This window comes from Arachis stenosperma, chromosome 9 (assembly GCF_014773155.1).
Source record: "Arachis stenosperma cultivar V10309 chromosome 9, arast.V10309.gnm1.PFL2, whole genome shotgun sequence".
Lineage (NCBI taxonomy): Eukaryota > Viridiplantae > Streptophyta > Magnoliopsida > Fabales > Fabaceae > Arachis > Arachis stenosperma.
In genome coordinates this window covers 32,804,996-32,815,231 of record NC_080385.1, presented here as the reverse complement: position 1 = coordinate 32,815,231, position 10,236 = coordinate 32,804,996, and the positions used below count along the sequence as shown (strand labels likewise).

The window sequence follows — 10,236 nt, the reverse complement described above, 5'->3', positions numbered from 1 at the left end:
TGCCCTGCCCTCGCGGAGGGCAGGGCAGTGTTTACAAAATGAAGTCCCGCGTTCGAATCCTAGCAGAAACGCACGCTTATTCAATTTCTTTGGCTTTCTTGGCACGGTAATGGAACTTAGTTCCTTGCTTCCTCATGGTCCCGTGTTCAACTCTTGTGGCAAGCATTTGGAGACATTTTCCTTTGATTTTCTCCCCTTGTGAGCCCGATACTGCCCTTGTGGAGGGCAGGGCAACATTTTCTTCTTCTTGATTCCAAGGCACAGATTTGTGCTCTGCCCTTGTAGTGGGCAGGGCAGAGTTGCCTTTTATGCCTTGTTCCCTTATGTTGCCCTCCTAGAGGGCAGTGTGCCCTTGTGGAGGGCAATGCTTGCCTCCCCCCATTGCATGCGGCACACTTTTCCTTCCTTTGACCACACTTTCTTCTCCTTGGGCCACACTTCCTTAGGCCACGCTTTTCCCTTTTTTTTTCTTTTCTTCACCTACAATAAACCAAAACAACCACTCAAAGTATCACTAAATTCAAGAGGCATATAAATCAATTAAAATTCAATTAAAATTAGCTTAAACCTCATGATTTAAAATTAATTTCATGGTGGTTGTTTGATTAAAAGAAGTTATGCATTTTCACTCCAAATCACTTACTTAGGATGCAAGAAAGTGCATAAATGCTAAAAAAACAAGTGAAATTAGCTTGAAAAATGGGTATATGATGACTTGTCATCAACTCACACATTGACACTTTATCACAATTCACCAAAATCACTATCCCATCATTTTAACCCACTTCACCCAAGAGGCTCAAACCCAAACACATTGACATATCACATACTCTTCTTCATGCCAATTTTCAACAACACCAATTCTAATAAATCATCATTATACACAATCAATATCATACTTACCATCAATATGGTTCAACCCACAATTCAACCATAACCAATCATCAAGCATATATCACATCATGCATATTTCTCATACATCATACCACCAAGGCATCAATAATCATCATCACATATATGACCACATCATATATCTCAATCATTTAACAACATCAACCATTCAATGCCTATCTTAGGGCCTCTAGCCTAAGTATTTCCTACCACATTACATATTAGATACGGGAAACCGAAACCATACCTTAGCCGATTTCCCAAGATCAACCGGAGCACTTCTAAACCACTTATCCACAAGCTCTCAAGGCCTCAATACCTCCAAGAACAGATTTTTCACCACCATATCCCTTTTTCAAGCTTTTCAAAATCACCAATCAAGCTCCAATATTCACATATACACAACCTAAGCCACAATCATCATACCCATAAACAACATCTCAATACCCAAACATCATAGAACAACAAAATTACACTAGGGTTGAGAATCTTACCACACCCAAGGTCCAAAGAGACAAGATTAACCTTCTCCTTCAAGAGATTTGGGTCCTATAACATCAAAGAGCCCAAAATTTCAACATTTTTGCTCATAAAACTTGAAAACAAGGCTGGAATTTCGAAGAGCAAAACGTGGCTTACCTCAAGATTAATTGTATGGGTTTTGTAGATCTCTTCACAGTGAACGCATGGCCACAAACGGTGCGGCAATCGGAGCTCTAGATCAAAAGTTTTGGTGGTTTGAAGATCAAGTGAGAGAAAGAACTTGAGAGAGTGTTCTTCCCTCCATGGCCTCCATTTTCAGCATGTGAGTGTGTTTAGTGAGGAGAGAGAATGCTGAAAACTAGGGTTTTGGTCTAGTTATGTTGGGCCAAGGGCCCACTTTGGGTCTGGTTAGCCCGGTTTGGCCCGTTCGGTCCAATCTTGGTCCGAATTCTATAAAATTGGTACCGAAATTCTCGTCTCAGTCTCCTCTATCACATTTAGCCATAAAAATCACATTTTAGGCTTTCTAGAATAAATTCTCATTTATGGGTTAATTAGCTGTTAATTAACTGGGTTTTACATTTTTAGTATGTTTTAGTTAGTTTTTATTATATTTTTATTATTTTTTAGTTAAAATTCACTTTTCTGGACTTTACTATGAGTTTGTGTGTTTTTCTGTGATTTCAGCTATTTTCTGGCTGAAATTGAGGGACTTGAGCAAAAATCTGATTCAGAGACTGAAAAGAACTGCAGATGCTGTTGGATTCTGACCTCCCTGCACTCGAAGTGGATTTCTGGAGCTACAGAAGCCCAATTAGCGCGGGCTCTCAATGGCGTTGGAAAGTAGACATCCTGGGCTTTCCAGCAATGTATAATAGTCTATACTTTGCCCGAGATTTGATGGCCCAAACCGGCGTTCTAAATCAGCTCAAAACTGCCCGGCATTAAACGCCGGAACTGGCACAAGAATGGGAGTTAAACGCCTAAACTGGCACAAAAGCTGGCGTTTAACTCCAAGAGAAGTCTCTACACGAAAATGCTTCAATGCTCAGCCCAAGCACACACCAAGTGGGCCCGGAAGTGGATTTTTCTGTCATTTACTCATTTCTGTAAACCCTAGGCTACTAGTTCTCTACAAATAGGACCTTTTACTATTGTATTTTCATCTTTAGATCTTTGAATCTTTGAATCCTTGATCATTTGGAGTCTTTTGATCACGTTTTGGGGGCTGGCCTCACGGCCATGCCTAGACCTTGTTCTTATGTATTTTCAACGGTGGAGTTTCTACACACCATAGATTAAGGTGTGGAGCTCTGCTGTACCTCGAGTATTAATGTAATTACTATTGTTCTTCTATTCAATTCAGCTTATTCTTATTCCAAGATATTCATTCTCACTCAAGAACTTGATGAATGGGATGATTATGTGACGCTCATCATCATTCTCACTTATGAACGCGTGCCTGACAACCACTCCCGTTCTACAAGCAAACAAGGCTTGAATGTTTATCTCTTGGATTCCTTAATCAGAATCTTCGTGGTATAAGCTAGAATTGATGGCGGCATTCAAGAGAATCCGGAAGGTCTAAACCTTGTCTGTGGTATTCTGAGTAGGATTCAATGATTGAATGACTGTGACGAGCTTCAAACTCCTGAAGGCTGGGCGTTAGTGACAAACGCAAAAGAATCACTAGATTCTATTCCAACCTGATTGAGAACCGACAGATGATTAGCCGTGCCGTGACAGGGTGCGTTGAACATTTTCACTGAGAGGACGGGATTGTAGCCACTGACAACGGTGATGCCCAACATACAGCTTGCCATGGAAAGGAGTAAGAAGGATTGGATGAAGACAGTAGGAAAGCAGAGAGACGGAAGGAACAAAGCATCTCCATACACTTATCTGAAATTCTCACCAATGAATTACATAAGTATCTCTATCTTTATGCTTTATTCATATATCATCCACAACCATTTGAATCTGCCTGACTGAGATTTACAAGGTGACCATAGCTTGCTTCATACCAACAATCTCCGTGGGATCGACCCTTACTCGCGTAAGGTTTATTACTTGGACGACCCAGTGCACTTTCTGGTTAGTTGTGCGAAGTTGTGATAAAGAGTTGAGATTTCAATTGAGCGTACCATGTTGATGGCGCCATTGATGATCACAATTTCGTGCACCAAGTTTTTGGCGCCGTTACCGGGGATTGTTCGAGTTTGGACAACTGACGGTTCATCTTGTTGCTTAGATTAGGTATTTTTCAGAGTTCTTAAGAATGAATTCTAGTGTTTCAAGGTGATGATCTTATCATCACCAAAGCTGATTGATTTTCATCAATTTAGCTCTTGAATGCAATGTCCTGCTGAAGCTTGGCTAGCCATGTCTAATTCCTTTAGACTAAAGCTTTAGATTAACATTGCATGATTCCTGGAATTCTCATTAAGAATTTTGATACATTTATTTTCTTTCCCACTTAATTTTCAAAAAATCCAAAAAAATTACAAAATCATAAAAACCAAAAATATTTTATGTTTCTTGTTAAGTCTAGTGTCTCATTTTAAGTTTGGTGTCAATTGCATGTTTCTGTTCTTCTTGCATTCATTCATGTGTCTTAAGTGATCTTCAAGATGTTTTTGATGATTTTCTTGCTTTGATCTTTGAATTCTCTTGACTTGAGTATTTTGTTATATGCATTCTCATTTTGTTAGTGTCAGTAGTATACAAACTGCTAAGTTTGGTGTCTTGCATGCATTGTTATTTGATTTTAGTTGCATTTTGATTATTCCTCATTATTAAAAATCCAAAAATATTTTTAATTTGTGTCTTTTCAAGTCAATAATACAGAGAATTGAAGATTCAGAATATACAGCAGAGGAATTATACAGAAAAAGCTGGACGTTCAAAACGCCCAGTGAAGAAGGAAAACTGGCGTTTAAACGCCAGCCAGGGTGCCTGGCTGGGCGTTTAACGCCCAAAAGGGTAGAGCTTTGGGCGTTAAACGCCAGAATGTGCACCATTCTGGGCGTTTAACGCCAGGATGGCACAAGAGGGAAGATTCTGTTTTTAATTCAAATTTTTTTCAAGTTTTCAAAATTTTTCAAAATCAAATCTTTTTCAAATCAAATCTTTTCAATCAAATCTTTTTCAAAATCAATTTCATTCCATTTTCAAAAATACTTGCTATCAATTAATGATTTGATTCAACATTTCAAGTATGTTGCCTTTTCTGTTGAGAAAGGTTTAATGTTTGAATCATATCTTTTCTTGTTAGCCAAGTCATTAATTTTTAAAATCAAATCTTTTTAAATTGTTTTTCAAATCATATCCTCTCAATCACATCTTTTTAAAACCATAACTTTTCAATCATATCTTTTTAATCACATCTTTTTCAAAATAGTTTTCAACCATATCTTTTTGATTTATAATTTCAAAATCTTTTTCAAAAATCACTTGATTTCTTTTCCACTCTTAGTTTTCGAAAATCAATTAGTAATTTTTCAAAATATTTTTTAAAATGTTTTTAATTTATTTTCAAAAATTTCTTCCCCTCTTCTCACATCCTTCTATTTATGGACTAACACTACTCCTCAATGCACCATTCGAACTCCATCTTTTCTTGATAAGTTCGAATCCTCTACTTCTTCCTTCTATTTTTCTTTTCCTCTGACACCTCAAAGAATCTCTATACTGTGACATAGAGGATTCCATATTTTCTTGTTCTCTTCTCTTTCATATGAGCAGGAGCAAAGACAAAAGCATTCTTGTTGAGACTGACCCTGAACCTGAAAGGACCTTGAAGCAAAAGCTAAGAGAAGCTAAGGCACAACTCTCTGTAGAGGACCTAACAGAAATCTTCAAAGAAGAAGAACCCATGGCAGCCGAAAACAACAACAATGCCAACAATGCAAGGAAGGTGCTGGGTGACTTTACTGCACCTACTCCCGACTTCTATGGGAGAAGCATCGATATCCCTGCCATTGGAGCAAACAACTTTGAGCTTAAGCCTCAATTAGTTTCTCTAATGAAACAGAATTGCAAGTTCCATGGACTTCCATTGGAAGATCCTCATCAGTTTTTAGCTGAATTCTTGCATATCTGTAACACTGTCAAGACTAATGGGGTTGACCCTAAGGTCTACAGACTTATGCTATTCCCTTTTGCTGTAAAGGACAGAACTAGGATATGGTTGGACTCACAACCTAAAGAAAGCCTGAACTCTTGGGAAAAGCTAGTCAATGCCTTCTTGGCAAAGTTCTTTCCACCTCAAAAATTGAGTAAGCTTAGAGTGGAAGTCCAAACCTTCAGACAAAAGGAAGGAGAATCCCTCTATGAAGCTTGGGAAAGATACAAACAATTAATCAGAAAGTGTCCCTCTAATATGCTTTCTGAATGGAGCATCATAGATATTTTCTATGATGGTCTCTCTGAACTATCCAAGATGTCATTGGATAGCTCGGCTGGAGGATCTCTTCATCTGAAGAAGACGCCTACAGAAGCTCAAGAACTAATTGAAATGGTTGCAAATAACCAATTCATGTACACTTCTGAAAGAAATCCTGTGAATAATAGAACTAATCAGAAGAAAGGAGTTTTTGAGATTGATACTCTGAATGCCATATTGGCTCAGAACAAGATATTGACTCAGCAAGTCAATTTGATTTCTCAAAGTCTGTTTGGAATGCAAGCTGCACCAGGCAGTACTAAGGATGCTTCATCTGAAGAAGAAGCTTATGATCCTGAGAACCCTTCAATGGAAGAGGTGAATTACATGGGAGAACCCTATGGAAACACCTATAATTCTTCATGGAGAAATTATCCAAATCTCTCATGGAAGGATCAACAGAGACCCCAACAAGGTTTCAACAACAATAATGGTGGAAGAAACGGGTTTAGCAATGGCAAGCCTTTTCCATCATCTTCTCAGCAACAGACAGAGAGTTCTAAGCAGAACCACTCTGACTTAGCAACCATGGTCTCTGATCTAATCAAACCACTCAAAGTTTCATGACTGAAACAAGGTCCTCCATTAGGAATTTGGAGGCACAAGTGGGACAGCTGAGCAAGAAAATTACTGAACTCCCTCCTAGTACTCTTCCAAGCAATACAGAAGAGAATCCAAAAGGAGAATGTAAGGCCATCAACATGGCCGAACTAGGATAGGATGAAGAGGCAGTGAACGCCACTGAGGAAGACCTCAATGGACGTCCATTGGCCTCCAATAAGTTCCCCAATGAGGAACCATGGGAATCTGAGGCTCACACTGAGACCATAGAGATTCCATTGGATTTACTTCTGCCATTCATGAGCTCTGATGAGTATTCTTCCTCTGAAGAGGATGAGTATGTCACTGAAGAGCAAGTTGCTAAATACCTTGGAGCAATCATGAAGCTAAATGACAAGTTATTTGGTAATGAGACTTGGGAGAACGAACCTCCTTTGCTCACCAAAGAACTGGATGACTTGTCTAGGCAGAGATTACCTCAAAAGAGACAAGATCCTGGAAAGTTTTCAATACCTTGTACCATAGGCACCATGACCTTTAAGAAGGCTCTGTGTGACCTAGGGTCAAGTGTAAACATCATGCCTCTCTCTGTAATGGAGAAGCTAGGGATTTTTGAGGTACAAGCTGCAAGAATCTCACTAGAGATGGCAGATAACTCAAGAAAACAAGCTTATGGACTTGTAGAGGATGTTTTGGTGAAGATTGAAGACCATTACATCCCTGCTGATTTTATAGTCCTAGAGACTGGGAAGTGCATGGATGAATCCATCATCCTTGGCAGACCCTTCCTAGCCACAGCAAAGGCTGTGATTGATGTGGACAGAGGAGAATTGATCATTCAAGTAAATGAAGAATCCCTTGTGTTTAAGGCTCAAGGATATCCCTCTGTCACCATGGAGAGGAAGCATAAAGAGCTTCTCTCAAAACAGAGTCAAACAGAGCCCCCACAGTCAAACTCTAAGTTTGGTGTTGGGAGGCCACAACCAAATTCTAAGTTTGGTGTTGAACCCCCACATTCAAACTCTAAGTTTGGTGTTGGGAGGTTCCAACATTGCTCTGAGTATCTGTGAGGCTCCATGAGAGCCCTCTGTCAAGCTACTGACATTAAAGAAGCGCTTGTTGGGAGGCAACCCAATGTTATGTTTAATCTATTTTCCTTTGTTATTTCATGTTTTCTGTAGGTTGATGATCATGAGAAGTCACAAAATCAGTTGAAAAAGCAAAAACAGAATGAAAAATAGAAAGAAAAACAGCACACCTTGGAGGAAGAACCTGCTGGCGTTTAAACGCTAGTAAGGACAGCAAATGGGCGTTTAACGCCCAGTCTGGCACCATTCTGGGCGTTTAACGCCAGAAAGGGGCACCAGACTGGCGTTAAACGCCTGGAAAGGGCAAGAAGCTGGCGTTAAACGCCAGAAATGGGCACCAGCCCGGCGTTTAACGCCAGAATTGGCATAGAGAGCAATTTTGCTCGCCGCTTGGTGCAGGAATGACTTTTCCTTGACACCTCAGGATCTGTGGACCCCACAGGATCCCCACCTACCCCACCACTCTCTCTCTTCTTCACCCATTCACCAATCACCTCAACACCTCTTCCCCAAAAACCCTTCACCTATCAAATCCCATCTTTCTCTTCACCACTCACATCCATCCTTCATAAAACCCCACCTACCTCACCATTCAAATTTAAACCACTTTCCCTCCCAAACCCACCCTCCCATAACCGAACCCTACCCCTCTCTCCACCCCTATATAAACCCATCTTCACTCTCTCATTTTCACACACCCTAAACACTACTTCTCCTCCTTTGGCCGAACCATAAAGCCATCTCCATCTCCTCTATTTCTTCTTCTTCTACTCTCTTCTTTCTCTTTTGCTCGAGGACGAGCAAACCTTCTAAGTTTGGTGTGGTAAAAGCATTGCTTTTTGTTTTTCCATAACCATTTATGGCATCCAAGGCCGGAGAAACCTCTAGAAAGAGAAAAGGGAAGGCAAAAGCTTTCACCTCCGAGTCATGGGAGATGGAGAGATTCATCTCAAGGGTGCATCAAGACCACTTCTATGAAGTTGTGGCCTTGAAGAAGGTGATCCCCGAGGTCCCTTTCAAACTCAAAAAGAGTGAATATCCAGAGATCCGACATGAGATTCGAAGAAGAGGTTGGGAAGTTCTTACCAACCCCATTCAACAAGTCGGAATTTTAATGGTTCAAGAGTTCTATGCCAATGAATGGATCACCAAGAGCCATGATCAAAGTGTGAACCCGAACTCAAAGAATTGGCTTACAATGGTTCGGGGGAAATGCTTAGATTTTAGTCCAGAAAATGTAAGGTTGGCATTCAACTTGCCCATGATGCAAGGAGATGAACACCCTTACACTAGAAGGGTCAACTTTGATCAAAGGTTGGACCAAGTCCTCATAGACATTTGTGAAGAGGGCGCTCAATGGAAGAGAGATTCAAGAGGGAAGCTGGTTCAACTGAGAAGGCATGATCTCAAGCCCGTGGCTAGGGGATGGTTGGAGTTTATCCAACGCTCAATCATTCCCACTAGCAACCGGTCTGAAGTTACTCTAGACCGGGCCATCATGATCCATAGTATCATGATCGGAGAAGAAGTAGAAGTTTATGAGGTTATAGCCCAAGAACTTTATAAGGTGGCGGACAAGTCCTCTACCTTGGCAAGGTTAGCCTTTCCTCATCTCATTTGTCACTTCTGTTATTCAGTTGGAGTTGACATAGAGGGAGACATCCCCATTGATGAGGACAAGCCCATCACTAAGAAAAGGATGGAGCAAACAAGAGATCCCACTCATCATGAAATCCCTGAGATGCCTCAAGGGATGCACTTTCCTCCACAAAACTATTGGGAGCAAATCAACACCTCCCTAGGAGAATTGAGTTCCAATATGGGACAACTAAGGGTGGAGCACCAAGAACATTCCATCCTCCTCCATGAAATTAGAGAAGATCAAAGAATCATGAGAGAGGAGCAACAAAGGCAAGGAAGAGACATTGAGGAGCTCAAGTACTCCATAAGATCTTCAAGAGGAAGAACAAGCTGCCATCACTAAGGTGGACCCGTTCTTTAATTTCTTTGTTCTCTATTTTCTTGTTTTTTTTGAATTATATGCTTATGTTTATCCATGTTTGTGTCTTATTACATGATCATTAGTGTCTTAGTATCTATGCCTTAAAGTTATGAATGTCCTATGAATCCATCACCTTTCTTAAATGAAAAATGTTCTTAATTGAAAAAAAAAGAAGAATTGCATGAATTTTAAATTTTATAACAGATTAGTTATTTTGATGTGGTGGCAATATTTTTGTTTTCTGAATGTATGCTTAAACAGTGCATATGTCTTTTGAATTTGTTGTTCATGAATGTTGGCTCTTGAAAGAATGATGAAAAAGGAGACATGTTACTGAGGATCTGAAAAATCATAAAAATGATTCTTGAAGCAAGAAAAAGCAGTGAATATTCAAAAAAAAAAGGAAAAGAAGGGAAAAAAAGAAAAATAATAATAAAGTCGTGATCCAAGGCAAAGAGAGTGTGCTTAAGAACCCTGGACACCTCTAATTGGGGACTCTAGCAAAGCTGAGTCACAATCTGAAAAGGTTCACCCAATTATGTGTCTATGGCAGGTATCTATCCGGTGGTAATACTGGAAGACAGAGTGCTTTGGGCCACGGCCAAGACTCATAAAGTAGCTATGTTCAAGAATCATCATACTTAACTAGGAGAATCAATAACACTATCTGGATTCTGAGTTCCTATAGAAGCCAATCATTCTGAATTTCAAAGGATAAAGTGAGATGTCAAAACTGTTCAGAGGCAAAAAGCTAAAAGCCCCACTCA

The 10,236-nt window shown here is 40.0% G+C and overlaps 1 non-coding gene across 1 annotated transcript; it reads right to left on the bottom strand.

The window, feature by feature from the left end:
* Positions 1-5,653: 5,653 nt before the first annotated feature.
* On the bottom strand, positions 5,654-5,761 carry LOC130953307 (small nucleolar RNA R71). Its single transcript, XR_009075478.1, has one exon. It is a non-coding gene; the product is annotated as a small nucleolar RNA R71 (small nucleolar RNA).
* Between the last annotated feature and the right edge of the window lie 4,475 nt (positions 5,762-10,236).